The sequence below is a fragment of the Lissotriton vulgaris genome, chromosome 7 (assembly GCF_964263255.1).
Source record: "Lissotriton vulgaris chromosome 7, aLisVul1.2, whole genome shotgun sequence".
NCBI classification, from domain to species: Eukaryota; Metazoa; Chordata; class Amphibia; order Caudata; family Salamandridae; genus Lissotriton; species Lissotriton vulgaris.
In genome coordinates, this window is record NC_141695.1 from 1,285,780,257 (window position 1) to 1,285,801,448 (window position 21,192).

Sequence of the window (21,192 nt, forward strand, 5' to 3'; positions counted from 1 at the left end):
GGCATGGGGAGACAAAGCGATTTGCCTAGAATCACAGGATGTTGAGCTGGTGCCGAGATTCGAACGTAGCTCCCAAGCTCTAAAGTTCGCAATTCTAGAACTTGTGGCAGGAGGTGTGTCTAAAAGTGTATGTCGGTGCTGGTCATCAATGAGAGAGACCTGTGCATTTTTCAAATGGGTGGTGAAAAACTATGAGAATGTTGCTGAAGATGTGGGCCGCCATGCCACCAATGTACTTACCGGGGGAGGGTAAACACCCATTGTTCCGCAACTTTCTTTCCGCATACCATCACTCCGCATACTTTCATTACGAAAGTAGCATGACTCCGCAAAGCCATTATAACGCATGGCATTACATTTTATATGCTTTTACCACACATATATTTACAACGAAATTCGTTGTAAATGCATGAATGGTAAAATCATGTTTTTTTTACTGTTTGGATAACGTAAGTATGGGTATAGTTGTATATGTTTTGGGGTACTGAGGTATATGTTTTTGGGGGGTTGGGTATTTTAAGGGTTCAGATATAATTTTGGGTTATGGGGTACAGGGGTAATTTTAGGGATAGGTATGGGTTTTGGGGTACAGGGGTATTTTTAGCGTTCAGGGCTAGGTTTGGGTTTGGGGTATAGGGGTATTTTAGGGTTCAGGGGTCGGTTTGGGTTTTGGGGTACAGTGGTATTTTTAGGGTTCAGGGCTAGGTTTGGGTTTTGGGGTACAGGGGTATTTTTAGGGTTCAGGGCTAGGTTTGGGTTTTGAGGTACAGGGGTATTTATAGGGTTCAGGGCTAGGTTTGGGTTTTGTGGTACAGGGGTATTTTTAGCGTTTAGGGATAGGTTTGGGTTTTGGGGTACAGGGTATATTTATAGGGTTAAGATGGGTTAGTGTTTAAGGGTGTTGGGGTATTTTAAGGAGTAAGGGTGGGTTATGATTATGGGGTGCAGGGGTATTTAAAGGGAGCAGGGTGGGATTAGCACACGTTATGAGACATGGCATGAAGGGCGGAGCGTACCACACACCCCCAGCGTATGTCACGCCCCCAGCACACGCCCACAGCACAACGCAGACACGCCCAAAAGGGACTACTTTGCTGGCACGGTTCTTTTAACTTTTAAATGTATATGGTGGGCGTCTGCATAGCCTATGTCCTTCTGCTGCAACTGCCCTATCCAACACTGTATTGGGTGTTGTGATTGGTGCTTTGATTCCTGAGATTACCCACCTCAAAGGTTTGGGCTCTCTCTTTATATTATTAGTATGGATCTGCAATTTATCCATCAGCCAGGAAAATAATTGTTTATTTGCTATTTGCATGGGTGCTAGCTACATTTTAATTAATGTCTGCTGTTTTGCCAGTAGCCGGGTAATGAGTGGAGTTTCTTTGCTGTTTGCTTGACTGTGTGGCCCTGCACAGTTTGGTAAATCTGGTGTAATGCATGGTAGCGCAAGTCACTGCCTTGTGTTACACTAAGTGATGGTGGCATTACATGCGTGGCGCATGGGTGTTCCCCCACATCCACCCTTGCATTCTGATGGATTCCCAGAATTACCAACCCCTGTAAAATTTGGAATGTATCAGAATTGTGTGCCTTCCCATCAGAGGCGCAAATAAGAGGAAAATGCTCTTAGGTTTTTGTGCAGGTAAAGGCCCCTTCCATGCAAAAAGAATCCGACCTACAAAGTAGGTACTCTTGCACCACAGTGCAAGGGTGCCTGCCTCAGCACAAGGCAGCAAATTGAGTACTTGCACAGGCAGAGAGCAGGAATGTGTCATATTATAGGGTAAATATGGCACATTCCGTCCCTTCCCTTTTAAACAGTGCAGCAAGTTGTCTTGCTGTGTTGCATTGCATTTTGTTCCATTGATTTGGGGGAAAGTATGATAATTATGCTCCTGGGACTCTAATCTGAGGTTGAGGGGGAGATACAATCTATAACAATCACTAATCTGAAGAAGTTCAGTAGTGGCTTGTGCTTGCAAAAAAAGAGTCCATCACAAGCACAACTGCCAGAGATAGTCCAAAGTGTCTTTGTTGTTTGCACAGTCACTTGCCAAATAGTGTATGATCAGTGCTATCTAGGGGCGTGGCTTGGCTAACAGCGATGGCGGACGCATGAGCAAAGAGCTCTGTATCATACTCGTGTTTATCCTGCTGAGAACGAGTAGCCGGGGCTGATTTTCGCACTGCTGTGCCCTTTGAATAGTCGAGCACCCGCGGCGAGACCCAATAGTGTTGAGGGAGACGAGATAGCCGAGATCCGGCCAAGACAAAGGAGATGGCCGGAGACGCTGAGAGAGCTTAAAATGGTGCTGAAGGAGATGAGATCATGAGTGGCGACGATCGACGGTCCCAGAGCGGAGAGGCAGGACTGTGGACTGCGCTGTTGGTACCCCCGCCTCGGCGAGACGATTTCGAATGCGGCCCCCGGGGAAAGCAGGTCGGCAGACCAGTCTTTTACCCGGGGAGTTAGCGCGAGGCTAGGACAGGCAGGAAGTTAGGTAGGGGGGTAGGTCAGGGGTGGGAGGGGTTAGGAGGCTATTTAGGGGGACAGGAGGGGAACGACTTCCTTTTCCTGTCCCCGGTGCCTCAGGGAGAAGCTAGTTTTTAAACATAGCTGAAGGGGGACACTGGGTGTTTTGTTGAAGTTGCCAAGTTGGGCAACATGCCAGTTTAGGACAGGATGGCACAATAAGGGGTGTTTCCGGGAACTGGGAGGGGTAGGGAGTCCATGACGGGCAGAATCACCCTTCCAGGGAGGGGGTTACAGGTGCCGGATGTCACGGATCCCCCCCTGTAGAGGAGGATGTTTATCCACAGGAGCAAAGATGAATGTCCCACACACTTCTGGACAGCAACGACCCAAGCGAGAAGAGATAACTTGCTCAAAGTCAGTTGCTACCAAAAAGTGTGGGGGGAATTTTCCCAGGGAGTATACCACTCTCCCCCAGCAAGGACGATGTAGCTGCAGTCTCGATGGCAGGAGATGGCTGGAAAATAAATGTACAACAATACTAACCTCACCAGTAGTTTACAGGGTTAATACATAAGTGTTCAACATAGCATTCCACTTACCTTACAAGGTGAGCGTCAGGGCTTTAAGCTAGTAGTCAATTCAATAACCAGGAGGTACAGAAGGGAACCTGGATAACTACCAGCAAGGATATCTCCAAGGAAGAATGTACACAATTCCAGTCCTGCTCCTAAACTTAAGACAGAACAAGACTGGGCCACACGAGCAGCTGTAGACAAGCTCGTAGCACTTATAGAGCTAAAGACAAATGCCCAGATGCATCAAAGTACTTTTTTGCGATTCCTAATTTGCGAAATTTACCGAATCGCAAATTAGGAATCGCAAAATGGTATGCATCATTTTTCTCGCATTTTTTTTGCGATTCGGTAAAAATCGCAATTTTTACCGAATCGCATAAAAAATGCGATTTTCAAATTGCGAATTTGCAATTCCCATTCATTCCTATGGGCTGAAATGCCCATAGGAATTAATGGGAATTGCGAATTCGCAATTTGAAATCGGAATTCAACAAAGCATTTCAAGGGTGGAGAGGGGGGTCCAAATGACCCCCCCCCTGCACCCATGAAATGCTCTTTTACCTATAAGTTACATACACACATGTCCTAAGGACATGTGTGTCTGTAACTTAACAGTTTAAAAAAAGCATTTTTGTGCATTTTTAAACAATTTTGCAAATTACCACGAGGTTCAACCTCGTGGTAATTTGCACTTGCAATTTGTGAATTCGCAAATTTTTTAAAAATTCTGCATTGCATTTAAGGAATCGCAAAATTGCGATTCCTTAAATGCAATCGCATTTTAGAAAATCGCAAAATTTGCGATTTTCTACAAAAACAAATGATGCATCTCAAAAAGCATTTTTGGAATCGCAAACAGACGATTTTAAGGAATCGCACCATTTGCGACTCCAAAAAATGCTTGATGTATCTGGGCATACGTGACACGGCAAACTCCCATTTCCAGCTCATAAACTTAAGACAGAGCGGAGTGAGGAACAAATAACACACAACACAAACAATACCCACAATACACACACCACGTCCGACTCTTAAACTTATGACAGAGTGGAGCGGGTGTACATACAACAATACAATGCAAGAAAGACGTACAAGCGTTCCACTCGTAAACTGAAGCCGGAGTGGAGCGCATAAACAAACACACACGGAATCCCTCCGTTCACTCTGCAAATAAAAGCCAGAGAGGAAACGGCGAGAAAATCAGGGCTGAAGCGCCAGTCTCACTAACAGAAACGGGGAGTGATAGACCAGCAGGAAAACAATGCGGAAGGGAGTGAAAGGCTATGGGGAAGGAGGTGCTGGGTAGGAGAAGCCGGGTGGAAGCAAGGCTTCTGAAAAGGGCGGGAGGTTCAGGTAATGGGAAGGATACGGGTAAGGAAAAGGAATACCGGGAACCTAACAGGGAATCAAGGGCAAATACCACAAGTTCAGAAAAGGAGCAAAACGGGAACGCAAAGGCAGACAGGATCCAAGAACGCTACGGGAACCTCACAGAGCAGGACGCTGAGTAGAGGGGGCGTGGTCACTAACCAAGCAGTAAGCCAAGCAAGGATTCGCGGGTGAAACTCTCTTTTCTGCAAGTTAGGGAGCGTCTCAAAATACTGTAACATAATGCAGTAAGAGAATTAGGGAATGTCACAAAAAGATCTCAGGGGTACAATAACGAATGCGGAAAGCAACACTCTACGCAGCCCTGAAGAATCTACGTTGAACACTCATGAATGTGGTCAGATCTGACCACCCCTAACAGTTCTCCCCCCCAAAGCCCTCCTCCCGGGGCCGGGTTTCAAGGGATGCAATCGGTGGAAACTCCTTATCAATCTAGGAGCATGTACATCCTCAGCAGGTTCCCAAGTTCTGTCTTATGGGGGATACCCAACCCTGTCTACCAGATATTGGAGTTTTCCTCTCTGTCTTCTAGAGTCTAGGATCTGTTGTACTTCGAATTCTTCCTCGCCTTCGATCACTACAGGGGGAGGAGGTTGTTCGGGTTTTAGCGGGGGAATGTATTTCTTGAGTAGGGAACAATGAAACACAGGGTGAATCTTGATGTGTGAGGGTAACTGCAATTTGAAAGTCACTGGGGTTATGACCTTGTTAATTGGATAGGGACCTATGAAGCGAGGCTGTAATTTCTTGGACCCAGGAAGTCTGAGATTTTTGGTGGATAACCATACTTTTTCACCCACGTTATACTGTGGTTCCTCTCTGCGATGTTTGTCTGCCTGATATTTCATGTTTTCTTTGGCTTTGTTCAGTTCTTGAATGGCATTTTCCCATACCATCTTTATGTGTTGATGGTGTTCTTTTAATGCAGGAATTTTGTCAAGATCGTTTGGGAAAGGAATAGGGAGGAACCCTGGATGTTGTCCATGATTGAAATAAAAAGGGGACACTCCTATGGCTGAATGTGTTGAATTGTTGTATGCAAACTCTGCCAATGGTAAGGCTTCCAACCAAGTGGAAGGTAAACTGGTCAGGAGGCAACGTAAATATTGTTCTAGTGTCCGATTAGTCCTCTCAGTTTGTCCATCCGTCTGGGGATGATAGGCTGTGGACAATCTGTGATCCATTTGTAACACTGAACACACTCCTCTCCAAAATTTGGAAACAAATTGAGGGCCCCTATCCGAAAATATAACTTCTGGAGTGCCATGTAAGCGAATTACCTGCTCTAGGAAAATGTGTACCAATTCTTGTGACAATGGTATCTTTTTCAGAGGGACAAAATGGGCCATTTTGGACAGCATGTCAACTACTACCAGTATAGTATTGTATCCTTTACTACTGGGAAGTTCGGTGATAAAATCCATACTTATGGTATGCCACGGTTTAGGCGGAGCTGGTATGACTTTTAACAACCCTGTGGGGGCGCAATGGGAAGACTTTTGCCTAGCACACACTGAACAAGCTTTAACATAAGCCGTTGTGTCCTTGATGATATGATCCCTCCAGAACCATCTCTGACATAAACTAAGCGTTTTGGCTGTTCCTGGATGTCCTGCAATCACACTATTGTGACACCATTCTAAGACTTGAGTTTGTAAGGGGGGAAAGGGTATGTACAATCAGTTGTCATGGAAGTATAATCCTTCTTTGACTGTATTCACTGGATTCTTCATCCAATCTTGTTTGTTGATCAAGGGGTATTGTTCTCTTAGGATATCCAAAAAGGACTTGGAGTGATGTTCTTCTGCTCCAATGATTTTATGGTCTGGGATTATAGGAGGTGTGCTGTTCGTATGCTCTATGCTAGAGTTGTTAATTCTTGAGAGAGCATCGGCCTTGCCATGTTGGGCTGCAGGTCTATAGGTGATTATAAAATCATATTCACTAAAGAAGGACACCCAAGGCATCTGTCTTGGTGTCAGGGCTTTGGCAGATTTGAAGAACTGCAAATTCCGATGGTCAGAAAATATTGTGATGACATGTGGAGATCCTAATAGATAATGTCTCCATTCCTGAAAGGATACCTTGATGGCAAGGAGTTCTCTTTCGCCTATGGTATAATTTTGCTCGGCAGGGAGCAGAGTCTTAGAAAAGTATGCCACAGGATGTAGTTGTCCTGTTCCCGGATCTCTTTGTGACAAGACAGCACCAACAGCTGCTTGTGAAGCGTCAGCTTCCAAGAAAAACGGCAAAGTGTTGTCAGCATGCCGAATGATGGGGGCAGACATGAATTTCTTCTTGAGGTTGCAAAACGCCTGTTCTGCTTCTTCATTCCAAGCGAACTTGATCCCTTTTTTGAGTAACTTAGTTATAGGGATAGTGGTTTCTGAAAAGTGGTCTATGAATCTCCTATAGAAGTTAGAGAATCCTAGAAAGGACTGTACTTCCTTGACTGTGGTGGGGCTGGGCCAATCCATCAATGCCTTCATTTTCTTAGGATCCATAAGAATCCCTTGAGGAGATATTACATAACCCAAAAAATCGATGGTATCAGTGTGAAAGGTGGTTTTATCCAACTTGGCAAACAAAGAATTCTCGTGCAGTTTTCTCAACACTCTCTTGACGTGTACAACATGTTCTTCTTCCGTTTGAGAATATATTAAAATATCATCAATGTACATGATGACGAAAACATCAAGGCATTCTCGTAGTACTTAGTTGATGAAGTATTGAAACGCTGCTGGCGCGTTACATAACCCGAAGGGCATGACACAGTACTCATATAATCCGAATTTAGTGCGAAACGCGGTTTTCCACTCGTCTCCTGATTTAATTTGAATTAAGTGATAGGCTCCTCTTAAGTCTATTTTTGTGAAAATGTTTGCTCCTCGCACTTGATACAACAAGACAGGGATGAGTGGCAACGGGTATTTGCTCTTTATGGTAATCTTGTTCAATGCCCGGTAATCCAGGCATGCTCTCAAGCCACCCTCCCGTTTCGGGATGAAAAACAAAGGCGAGGACACCGGGGAGGTTGAATGTCTGATGAACCCTTTTTGTAACATGTCGTCCAGATAGTTTTTTAAGTATTCGGTTTCGGCAGAAGTCAGCGCGTATATCCTACTGTTAGGAAGTTCGGCCCCAGGTAGCAAGTCAATGCGGCAGTCGTATGTACGATGTGGGGGTAACTTAGAGGCTTCTTCCTCATTGAATACTGCATGGAATTCTGCATAGATGTCTGGTATCCTCAAAGCCACCGCTAAGGACTGGACTGTGCAACACAAAGGGTGTAAACTGTCACTGGCTTCTTGATAGCAATGAGTCATGCAGTAGGGTGACTTCAACGTCACTGTTCTTTCTATCCAATCAATCGTTGGATTATGGGTTTGCAGCCAGGGAACTCCTAATATCGCTCCAAAATTAAGAGTGTCTATCAAGTCAAAGATTATATGTTCTGAATGCCCATTACCACATACCAAGAGAAGGGGAGGTGTTTGATGACTAATCAACACTGATGAAAGTTCAGACCCATCCACAGACTTGACGGGTTCGGGTTTATTTTTTGTCACGAAGGGTATGTTCATCTTATGGGCTAACTGTATGTCGAAGAAATTTCCAGTTGCTCCGGAGTCTAGAAGTAGAGACATTTTATGTCTATCTTGATTGCTGACCACGAAGGTGATATTCAATAGGAAATGTTTCACGGGTCTCATCAATGTCTTTTGATTTTGAGAGATCTGACAAAGGCATGTACTTGAAGAATCGATCTCCTCATTCTTCAAGCTTGGTAGTTTTCCTGAACACTGGCAATTTTCTTGGGAGTATTAGAAGGACGGTTGGGACAGTCTCTGGCGTAATGGCCACTCTTGCCACAATATAAACACAAGTTGTTCTTCCTTCTTCTAGATTTTTCTTCATCTGAGATAGGACCTCTCACTCCACCGATTTGCATGGGTTCAGGCATGTCCTTCATCTCCTTCTTGTCGGTTTTCTGTATGACCAACTTGGGGAATCCGATACGAGTTTTTTCTCCTCGTCTCTCTTGTAGTCTATAATTCAGGTTGACCGTAAGCTCAATGAATGAGGGACAATCTTCAGGAGGGTTAACTATTTGTGCCAGTATGTCCTTCAACTCATCAGACAATCCTCTGTAGAATAACGATGTTCTCTTGTCTTCAGGCCAGTATGTTTCGGCCAATAACCGGTTAAACTGTGTTATATATGTGAGGAGATCTTTGGACCCCTGTTTTAGATTAAGCAGGGCATTGTCACTGGCTTGCATATATGCGTGTTTGGAAAAAAGACTTCTAAACTTGAGCTGAAAATCGTTGTAATTATATAACAGGGGATCATCAGTTTCCACCAGAAGGACAGCCCATTCTGAAGCGTTTCCTCCTAAATAAGAAATAATGAATGCTACTTTTGTGGCATCGACTGGGAAGGCAGCCGGCTTGCACTTAAACTGTAGATGACACTGGATCATAAAACTGTTAAACTTTGCACTGTCTCCTGTGAATCTCTCTGGCATGGCTAAGGGAACAGGACTAGGTGTATGGACAGTGACTTGGACAGGAGGGACTAAGTTTGAAGCATCAACAGGTGAACTGACCATAGGCGTTTGCACAGAAAACCGGGCTGGTTGAATATAATTTCTCTTGGGCACTGCACCTGCACTAGTCCCACCCACAGCCCCTGTCTCTTGTGCTTGTAAGTGGGTTACTTCTGCCTGTAACTTCAGGTTTACTGTTCGCAACATGGCCACTTCCTGTTGTAAGCTTGTTACCACTGCACTGATCTCTTCCATTGAAGGGGTATGTTCAGTAATACCCGTACTCGGGTCTGTATTCATCTTTGCTCGGGTGGAATATATACTTGGGCTTGGCTTTATGAGTAACCCGTCTGCTGTAATATAAACCAGGCCCTGAGTGCCTACCCACTAGACAAAGCCTCATCACTAAGCCCACCCTCTCCAATGCAAATATGACCCCTCGGCCATTGTCATCTGCACACATGACATCAACATCCTCTCGTAAGCCAATGACACAAACCATAAACACTCCCTCTTGGCAAAGACCCCAACACAAAAAATAAGTTATTTGCCTGCATGACAGAAGTCACCAACTGGATGAAATCTGTCTCAAGCTCAGACTGACAGGACAAAAGTAGTAATCTTCAGCAACAACACGTTGCCATTGGACTCTAACTAGTGGCCGGCCGAACTTGGCCCTAAACCTCACGCCTATGCCAGGAACTTCAGAATCATTAGCAACAGCAAACTTGACATGATTGTACAAGTCAACACCATCACTGCGTCATGCTTCCACACCCTGAAGATGCTGACGAAGATCTTCAAATTCCTCCCAAACAACATCTGAAAAAACATCATTCATGTCCTAGTCATCAGCAATTTGTACTATGGAAACGTGCTCTATGCAGGGATCAGTAAGCAACTAACTAGAAGACTGCAAAACATCCAAAACACAGCCGCAAGATTCGTCCTCAACTTTTCACACAGAACTCACATCACACCACACCTCTGGGAGCTTTCTGGCTCCAGATACGCAAATACGCTCATTTGAAATTCCTCACAAACACATTCAAGGCACTGCCTAACTTAGGCCCCTCCTACCTGAACATGCACATCTCCTTCCACCAACCATCCTGACACCTTCGATCCTCAGGTCTCCTAGTTGCACACAATACAACACATATACAGAACTAGATCAAGAGGACCAGCATTCTCGTACATCGCTCCTAATGTATGGAACTACCACTCACTCTATATCAGAGCCGCCTCCTCTCTTCATGAATTCCACAAGAAGCTGAAGACATGGCTTTTTAAAAAACCATCCTACCATAGGCAGGGCTGGGCACAAACACCTCTCAGCACCAGGATACCCTCAAGATTGACAGTGTGCTTTACAAACACACAACATAACATAACAAGATTGCCATGTTAGCTGGACCACAACATACAGTCAACTGTGCAGCCTCAGAATGCTTCCAGACCTCAAATTAAATAGCACAACTAGAGAGGCAGCATCCATATAGCAAGCAGAAATGGCTGCCAGTCTAGTCTGGTTCTTCCAAGACAGTACTAATCGATCCCATAGTGTCAGACTGCACATAAAACTGCTAACATCCCCCATTTGACTCACAACAAGTAAAAATCAAACTTCTTTCACTGAAAGTGTACGGATGTACCATGTTACAACGCATACCATTACAACTACCTACCATTACAACGCGACCATTACAACGCATACCATTACAACGCATAGCGCTTTGAGGTGCTGGATAGTGGTAAGTATAATTTACTATTCCAACTCCAGTCCCCATGGACACTAGGGAAGGTGGTGGATAGTAAATTATACTTATTCCCTATCCTAGAGCGCCCCCCAGCGCAATGCGTTGTAATGGTATGCGTTGTAAAAGTTGCGTTGTAACAGTAGGTAGTTGTAAAAGTTGCGTTGTAACAGGTGTATACCATCTACATTGAATGACACCTCATTCTTGGAGGAAAGTATGTGCAATGTCAACTGAATCTCAGTCATTGCTTCTTCATCACACTACTTTACACTTCAATGACAGTCTAGTCCTGATTATTTCTACTCTACAGTTGCAACATCTGAACCTCTGACTTCATAAATATAAAAAAACTAATTTTCTTTAATGACTATTGCCTGATTTAGAGTTTGGCAGACTGCGTACTCCATGTTAATGGTGACAAAGTGCCCTCTCCTACAAACTTTCAGTCTGCCCACCCAATTGCGAGTCAGGCGGACTGCCAAGTTTACGCAGATGGAGTAAAATGTACTCCATTGGTGTAAATTTTCCTTCGACGGCCTGTGGGAGTCCAGGCTCTCAGAAGTCAGTCATCTGACCTTCCACCCTATTTAGACTGGGCGATTGGATGGCTTTATTTTTTTTTTTTACTGTCCATCGCTGCAAATAATATCCTGGGAGTGAGAAAAAAATATTACGCTGACTCCTCCCACCATGGGAGAAAACTCCCATGGTGTTGAATCATTGGTTTTTAATTTTCCCAAAACAATCTCCTGCTTTGGTAGTTTGTTTTTGGAAAAGTTAAGATTTTTAAAAGTTTGGTGTAAGCAACCTTCACAATGACAAATGGACACCAAACTTTTAAATGGCTTTGTATGGACTGTTGTGATGGTGGTTCATAAAAACCCATTTAGCTCATCACAGTGCCAGCGGTGAACTGTAAATTTGTTGGGTGGAGTAAAGTCAGCGTGGCTGAAGTAAAGTACTCCACCTTCTGACTGCCTTCACTCCATCTGCACATTCTGAATCAGGCTCTACTTTTGTAAAGTGTTTGAAGTAGTTTAAAATTAGATTGTGTATATTTGCAAGATCTATTACATCATGCTGATCTTCATCCTCATTTTATTGGATCTTAGTAACATATTCTTCATCAAGCACAGACACACGTCTCCTCATACCTATATTAATAAGCATAACCAAAGGAGAGTGATGTTGGAGAACTTTGTGATGCTTCCTCCAAGCTACCTTCTGACTGGTGCAGGCATCTATAACAAGCCTTTAATCATTCAAAAGTTTTTTCTATTGTGTTTCTTGTGCAAAAATGTAATTCATCGTATGCCCTTTCTCTTGGTATTTGAGGATCATGAATGAGAATTTTGAGCAAAGGGCAGGGTGAATATTCAGAATCACATAGAACATTTAAAACAGTTTATTGGTTTCCATTTGTATTAAATAATTAAATATGTGGTATAGGGAAATGCATCTTTTTGCAAGTTTTGGACTTCTGCTGCTGCTCCTCGTTTTTCGACTCTGAGACTGCACTGAGGCCTGCTAACCAGATCTAAGTGCTAGTGCTCTGACTTCTAAAAGTGCATGTTTTATTGGCTTGTAGCCAATTGGTCCTTCAAAAAGGAGCCCAGAGGGTGAAAGAGATTAAGGGTTGCCCTCCACCCTCCACAATGTGGAAGGACAACGTGACTCCTCAAACCACCAAAGGGGTAACTGGCAGGTACTCACGAGATGGACTTATCTGGTGAGTACCTGCCAGTTACCCCTTTGGTGGTTCGCCCGTGAGGTGTCACTTTGTCCTTCCACATTTTTACACTAAAAGATGGTGGTTATTGCTTGATTAACCCCTTCCATGCTCATGACGAGCTCAGCTCGTCATGAGGCACAGTTGAGCTGTGATGATGACGAGCTGAGCTCTTCATGAACAATGGTAAATCTGGGAATGCAGCGCAGAAGGAAAATATCGCTAGCAGCCAAGGTGTTAAGAAGCTGATTGGTGTACTGAATTGATGGAGTAAATGTGCAAAATACTATAAATCAGTCACCTTTTGCCTTCTGGAGGACTGTCAGTGGAGAAGGGGTCTTTTTAAATAAAAGGCAAGAGAGTGTTGCAAATGACCATGATAAAAGAATGGGTATTTTGCTATATAAGACATAAAAATTGATGTGATGCATACACTTCGCAGTGAAATAAATCAATACGACCAAGATACTCTATCCTTTGCCTCGGAGAACAAGTTTATTTGTATTTGTTATACCCAATTGGTCCAACTTTACATATTTATCAGTCCCTAGTATATGGTAACAGGAGTACCTAGGGTCTATCAGTTAAAGTGTCCTACCAACACTGAAGCACTTATTGTGCCACCCTGGATGTGACAAAGTGAAAATATGTCTCCCAGCTGCCACTGCAGACTGGCAGAGCAGTTCTAAATTGCTAACTCCACTTTGCCAGTTAAACTAATAGGAAAGTCCAAATTTCCATTTTAATATATAAAAACCAGGCATATGGAGTCCTAAGGCAGGGTGCTATATATTAAAAAGATGGACATGTATTTTTATATGTCCTAACAGTAAAGGATGCAGCCAAGCATGGGGTTCAAGGACCCCGGAGGGAGACACCCCCTGCTACCCAATAAAAGACCAAAGAGACAACACCTGGGTGCTATAAATTGCTGAGTCTGCACTGGGGGGAGACGATCACCATGCATGCTGGTGGAGACTGGAGCATAAAGCAAAATGGCGGCCCCCTAGATAACTAACGCTGCCGGAAGATTGGAGGGCCGGTCCCCCCCCCTCACTGGCTCAGAGAGAAGGGATAGCATGCCAGACCACAGGGGGGCAAGGCCTGCCGTATACTAGACCAAGGGGGCACCAGCAGCAATCTCTAACCGGAGGACAAATCAGAGAAACGCATCTTGCTGTGGAGGGGGCCTGAGATGCTCATGACCAGACCATAGGGGGCCCGAGACATGAGGGAAGACATGACTTGGCCGGGCGGCCCTTTCTGGCGTCCGGAGCTGAGAGCGGCAACGACAGGGCGCTCTGGCCACGAAGGAGGGGAAGGTAATACCACCTGCATGCTGCCCCCCCTCCGCTTGGATTGGGGGCAGCGTTGTTGCCCCAAATTCAACCTCCGCTGAGGCCGGTAGAGCAGAACTGCATTCCCCTTGACCAGAAAGTCCCTTTGCCCGAAGATGATCTCGCTGTAGCTCCAGGGGATGGAGTGAGCAGCGGCGGATGAGGTACAACGGAGGGGGAAATGACTATCACCTCGGAGGCCACGTCCCCTCAAATCCCCCAACAAACCCAATTGAAATCGATGAAGTGGCCACAAATCCAACACCTACAGGAGCCAGAGACACACAACCAAGACTTTCCAGTTGGAAATACCAGCCGGACATCACCCGGTAACCCCCAACAAAGCAGAGTGATGGGGGACCTGATAATGACCAGTCACCACCTGGCACTTCGTAGTGATTCCTTGAAGGCTGGCGAGAATTGGAAGGCGTGGGTGGTAATTCCATTGGCACAGGACATGTGAGAAGACTGCCTCTCCAGCCATCCTGGTAGACCTGGGCACAGGCAAACCCAGCTGGGACAAGAGCAAGGGTGTAATTGCAGCACCGGCCACACCCAACGTCCACATCAGAGACACTTCTTGGCAGGAGCCCACAGGCGGACCTTGCCGGAAAGACAGGCACCGGCCATGGAGGAGCGGTCAACCAAGCATGAGGACAGAAAATATTGCCCGTAGGCACCTTGGAGAGCAAGGAGTACGAAAATCACCTCCCATTCCCAATTTCTGCTTCCGGACCCAGCTGCATCGGAAACTGCACCTAAGAAGATGCCCCTGGTCCCAGTGAGGGGCCACAAAGAATCAAAGCTACCAGAAGCATCTAAACTGGAAGAAAAGGGCTCCCCCTTTACTGACCATCAGCACTTAAACTGCTACCCCTATTTGTAGATTGGATACTTGAACAAGACCGGATTTGGTTCCCCCCAAGTATGAAGCAGCAGGTCAACAATTGCAGGAGACTGCAAGCACAATAGCACCCCCATACAGAAGCAATCATGGGGTGACAGCGCCAAACCAATGGACCACAGACAAAGGCTCCAGAGAGCCAATCGCCCTGCTGGATCTGGACCAAACCCAAGTAACTGATAAAACTACACCACAGGCAATGTGCGACAAAGTAGACAAGGTGCTAGCCACAAACGAACACTCTCGCATCACAATGGAGGACAAATTTGTTACTTGACGACCATCAGAAGCTAGCTCACAAAGTGAGAGATGGGGAAAAACCTTGACCAACCTCCAGCCATTGGCTAAAAAGCAACAGGACAGCATAGGGAACCTCCAAGCCCGTGTAACCAAGCGGGAAGAGAAGGCCGGTGATCTACAGGGGCGATCCCGCTGCAGCAATATCCAGGTGATTAACTTGCGAGAGGGAGTTGAAGGGTTGCACCCCAAAAAATACATCAAAACATGGTTTAAATCATACACCTCAGACCCTGAACTCACGCCTTTCTTCTCAGTAGAAAGGGCTCACAGATTCTCAGCTCAGCGACCCTCTGGGATGCCTCCACGGCCCTGTTCCTGAAGGCAAGGACAGAGAGGACAATGCCCGGTCACGGGTCCCCTCAGCCTCGAGGAAAAAATAGCAGAGTGCAGGAGAGCTATTCAGGCGGCAGCTAACCTAGCTATGGCCACAGCAACATCGGAAAAAGAAGATGGCCCGCACATCTTCTCATCCGAGGACAATTCCAGGGACACAAGCATTTCACGTGAGGACTCGATAAACTCCCCCCTGGTGACTCCCCAAACGGCAGAAACATTGATTTAAAAGGGCCGGACACTTGAGATTAAACTTGTCCCCCCTATGCAACCCGCACTGACCTATACCCAGTAACATTAGCTAATACCAATTCATTAAACACTACAGTGAACACTTATTTCTGAACGCACAAAGCCCCACGACCAACACATATAACAACATAGGCCACAATGGGCAATGTAGCCAGAACTCCAAAAGCGTACACCACCCACAATGCATTAGAACGGTAGGTTATGTGCACAGTTTGGACGTATCCCTTCGTCTCATAGGTCCGTAATGTTGGAACCCGGTTCCTCAAAACCAGTTGACGCACCTCCCAGTTATCCCCGACTCCCACAAACACATTCCTACTTTCTGGGGGGCACCTCTATTCGACAGACATGTTAAGGAGCTGGGAGCAGAGTTAGGACGCAATATTCTCCCTGTCCGTTCCCCTATCTCACATAATTCGAGTGAGAATATGCCAATCAACACAGACATTAGTCTCCTGACTCTAAATGCCAGGAGAATGCACACAGCGTGAAAGCGATACACAGTATATTCCTATTGAAAGCAACAAAAAGCGCAGATCATACTATTACAAGAAACACATCTCACCAAAAATGAGCTAGACCGGATACAGAGGTGCTGGCTCTGCATTCTTTGTGCTACTACCTATTCCGCGTTTGCTCAAGGGGTACTGTTATGGCTCAGGCCAGTGGTTCCATTTAAAGAAACTCACAGAGGGATGGACAGAGAGGTGATATATGCATTTCTGGAGGGTCTATTAGATGGGAGGCTCTTATAAATAGTCAGTATTTACGCCCCAAACACCGACCAAGGCCAGTTCTGGGACTTGCTGTTGACAACTCTGCCAGAATTTACACAATCACCATGGGTACTAGGAGGCAACTGCAACTGCGTACTAGACCTGTCCTTAGACCGATCACACCCTCCAGGCCCCAGTTCCTCTACACAAGCACACGCAGAACAGTTCCACGTTCACGGGCGCAACATTGGTTTCTAACAGATGCCTGGTGGAGCCAAAACCCAACCACTAAACTATACTCCTTTCACTCAATCCACTAAATACCTCACAACCTGTGGGTGTGGCTCAATCGGTTCCTCTGCTCGCCGGAGGTGCTATCTATGAGTCAACACGTGGACTCTTTGGGGAGATTAGTCTCCGATGATGGCGCTCACCTGTTAACTCTTAGATGGCGACTGCCCCACCCGCCAGTCCCGACCTGGAAGCTGCAGCAAGAGTGTCTCGAGGACCCGGTGTTTCGCCATGACCATGAACATAGCATTGCAGAATACTTTGATGACAACACCAACACAGCGCCAAGAGGGTACTGGAATGTCGCACCTTTAAAGTTGTCATGCAGGGAGCTTGTATTAGGCAAACAGCAGGAGTCCTCAGGACCCTTGATCAAAGCCTCGAAAAAGCAGAGCTTAAACTAGTGGCAATGACTAAGGCAGAAGGTTCTAATGCAGTGACCCCCGCACAAGTCGCGGAAGCTAGGACAGAATACGAGGAAGGCTTAACAGACTTGAGACAATACCATTTTAAGCTGTATGCAGCTAAAAGACATAGGGAGAAGAAAAGATTGGAAACGCTTCTAGCCTGGCTGGCTCACCAGAATCAGGACATTCGACCAATCACCAAAATTAGGGACCCAATCGACGGAGTTACGACTTCCCAGTTTGACATCCTGCGGCTCTTCCAGGCTCACTACTCAACACTTTATCGATGCCCTGTACAGGACAGCTGGGAGCCTCTCACCCTGTTCCTGGAACCCCTCACAATACCCCAGATACCGAGCGAGGATGGAGATCTCCTCGAGGTGGAGATGTCATCGTCAGAAATGAAACAAACAATCTGGGCCTTGGCCAGGAATAAAGCCACGGGATGGAAGGCTTGCCCTTAGAATATCATAGCCTTTTCATTACGCAACTGGCACCACAACGGACAGCCATGAACGTGGCGGCTTTGGAGGAGGGGGAACTGCCAGGCTCATTACGGGAATCTCTCATAGTCTCGATCTCAAAACCTGACCAAAACCCAATGCACCTAGCCTCATACAGACCAATTACACTAATCTGCTGACTGAACGGTCGTAGGTAAGATACTGGTAGATCGGTTAAGCCCCATACTTTCACCGCTCATACATCAAGACCAGAACAGATTTGTGCCAAGCAAAAATATGTCCCAAAACATCCGCATGCTGTTTCAGGTTCAGGATCAGGCTCAGGAACGCTACCCTAGGGCGGCCTGCTTGATCCTGGACCTGGAGAAAGCATTCAACACTCTAACATGGGCACATCTCTTCGAAGCGTTGAGATGAATGGGGACAGGGCCAACCTTTAGGGCATACATAAAACTATTATACACAACCCTACCTCCAGAGTGAGACTGGGAAAATACATCTCCTCGCCCTTCCAAATAGAGAGGGTCACCAGGCAGGGGTGTCCCCTCTTTCCTCTTTTTTTCCCTATGGCAATGGAACCCCGTGCGATCCAATTGCACCGGGAAGGAGACATATAGGACATCCCAATTGTGGGAACCACCCACATAGTGTCCATTTATGCGGTCCGATCTGCTACTATATGTGAGGGACATAGAGTCCGATCTCAGCCCCATTGGTAACATCCTCTCGGACTTTGCAGCTGCCACAGGACTCACAGTTGACTGGACAAAGTCCACTATATGCCCTTGAACCCTCATCTTCCCCGCAAAAGATAAGAATTGGGAATTTGCACATAGCCTGGAGCAACAGTACCCCACAATACATTGGCACCACTCCCCCTCTGAACTCTTCGAAGGTAATCACCACCAGGCCTAGGCGGGAGCCAAAACACAGGTGAATTTTTGGAAGACCCTGTCCCTGGCACCCATCGGCAGAATCGCCTTGGCCAAAATGATCCTAGTACCACAATTTCTTTACTATTTCGCCAACACTCCTGTTGTCCCCCACAATCCTTTTTCTGAGAATTGGACGTCTTATTGACCTTCTTCATATGGGGCGGCGTATGCTGTATAGTTGCTCTCCAAACATTGCAACTCCCGATGGATCAAGGGGGGCTGGTAGCACAGTCTTTCGATGTCTATTTTCTCGCACCACAAGCCCAGTGAATATCTCGCTGTATGGCAGGACGTCATTTAGTGGAGACTGCTTTGGAGGGAGGACCCATGTTGGTACAAGACATCTGTCATCTACTGCTCCCAGGCACTCAGCCTAGGTCGACGCATTCAGTTCAGGTAAAGGTGGCGCAAGCAGGCATGCTGCAAATACACCGCGTCTCCGGTAACACTTCCCTATATACCCCCTTATACCCGCTTGCCGGTCTTCCCAAGCATGAGGGATTTTACTCTGCTCGAACAATGCAAACTTGGACGGACCACAACATTCTAGAGGTGGGATCCTTGTTCGAGGAGGGACAACTATTACCATTCGACTGACTCACGGATGAGGCAGGCTTCCCTCCAGGACAATTTTTATTACGCAGACAAATAATACTTAGCAGCCAACGCATATGGGATCTCTCTGAAGGGGAACCAGCGACACACCCAGTACTCCACGCAATTCTCCATATGGGGTTGGGGCGGCACTTAATCACATAGCTTTATAAAGCAAACCAGGACCTCACTGTCACCCTAACCCTGTTACGATTAAAATGGGAAGAGGAGATAGGGGGCCCATTGTACGATAAGGAATGGGAGTGTGCCCTGGAATATCGAAAGAAGGTGTCCCAAAATGCCTGTTTCAAAAACATACAATTCTCTATACTACACCGTGCCTACCTCACTCCAGCGCAGCTCCAGCGCTTCTACCCAGATACACAGTTGGTATGCCCGAGATGCCAATCCCCGGACCCAACATTTATACACATATTCTGGTCATGCCCCATATTGCAGCCCTACTGGAAAACAGTACAGGAGACGTTACAGGAATTATTGTTTGCACTAAGTGCCTAGGTTTTCATCCGTTAAACGAATACTTGGAAACCGTGCAAAAACGTCTATCCCCAGGAGGCTAGACGTGTGTGTTTGTGTTTGTGTAAACACTGCGAACTGCCGACGAACAGAGATGTTTAGTCACAGATGCACTCCTACACATGCACACGAATGAGCGCACAATTATGCAGTGGCATGTGCACATGAACACTATACAGTTATGTGCACAGGTGAAGGGAAATACTACGGCATATGGGCATGGAGTTAGAATGGTCCACGTATGCGAACAAATATGCATCGGCTAAAGCACAAATATTTAATGGCGCCGACTGCGAATGACCGACGGCCAAAAAAGGGGTGCACCGATGAGAGCATTACACAGTCAGAGGGCCAAGAAAGAGCGGAAGACTAAGCAGAATGAGAAGAAAACGGCACAGTGACTCATTCAAGACTTTTTAAAAAAGAGGGCTTCCTTTTGCCAGGTCTGCACAGGAAGGTAGAAGGTGATGACTCGGCGATGTTCATCCGATGGCATGCGGAGTGTTCAAATCCCAAGCCCACCCCAAGCGAGGGCTGCCAACGGTCCCATTTTCAGAGGCGTCATACCTACTTTCTGGGTGGGATACTGACATCTGTTGTACGCTAGGTGATACTGTCACTCCTTACCGCACACTGTGACTAAATCAACCTTTCTCTACTCTCTCACGTCTTCCAATCCCCTCCAAAGTTTCTGCACCCCACTTACCTTGACTGGGCAGCGTTTCTACACACTCACTACTCTACTATTCTTTGCTACTCACTCTATGTTATGTTATGTTATGTTATGTTAGGGTGTTTTATATAGCGCGACAGCTGTCCTAGCAAAAAGGCGTCCCGGCCCTGAAAGAAAGACCGACAGATTCCAGAGTGACACCAGCTAGTTAGTGGGGAAGAGCAGGGTCTTGATAGCCTTCCTAAATTCCAGGTAGTTCTCTAAGCCACGAATCTGCACAGGTAGTGTGTTCCAGAGTGCGCCAGCTCTATAGCGAAAAGAGCGACCACCAGCCCGCACTCTACGGATCCGGGGAACCACTACCAAATGCTGACCCTCTGACTGGAGGGGACATGAAGGAACATACGGTGAGAGGAGGTTAGCCAAAATAGGCGGGGTGGCCAATTTCAAGGCCTTGAAAGAGATACACAGAGCCTTGAATTCAATGCGCCTGGCCACCGGAAGCCAATGGAGGCGGCGAATGGCACGGGACACAGAGCAGAACTTGCGCAGACCTAGAAGTGTTCTTACTGCAGCATTTTGTGTCCTTTGCAGCCTCTGAACTTCTGCTTTATTAGACCCCAAATAGAAGGAGCAAGAGTAATCCAGTCTGGACGGGACCATAGCTTGGATAATAACCTGACGTATAGAGGCATCAAAGAGGCCCAACAGCGGCCTAAGCCCCTGTAAAAGTCCAAAGCAAGTACCTGCTATTTTTTTGGTTTGGACTCGATAGTTTAAGGATGAGTACAACCAAACTCCCAGGTTCTTAACCACTTGCTTGGGGGGAGGGGGTGTGCCCAGGCTAGCTGGCCACCAGAGGTCACTCCATAGACCATGGTCCCTGCCGACCACCTGCAAAACCGACGACTAGTTGGAATTAAGTCGGAGGCAGTCCACTGCCGCAAGATCGCCCTGAAACTTAAGGG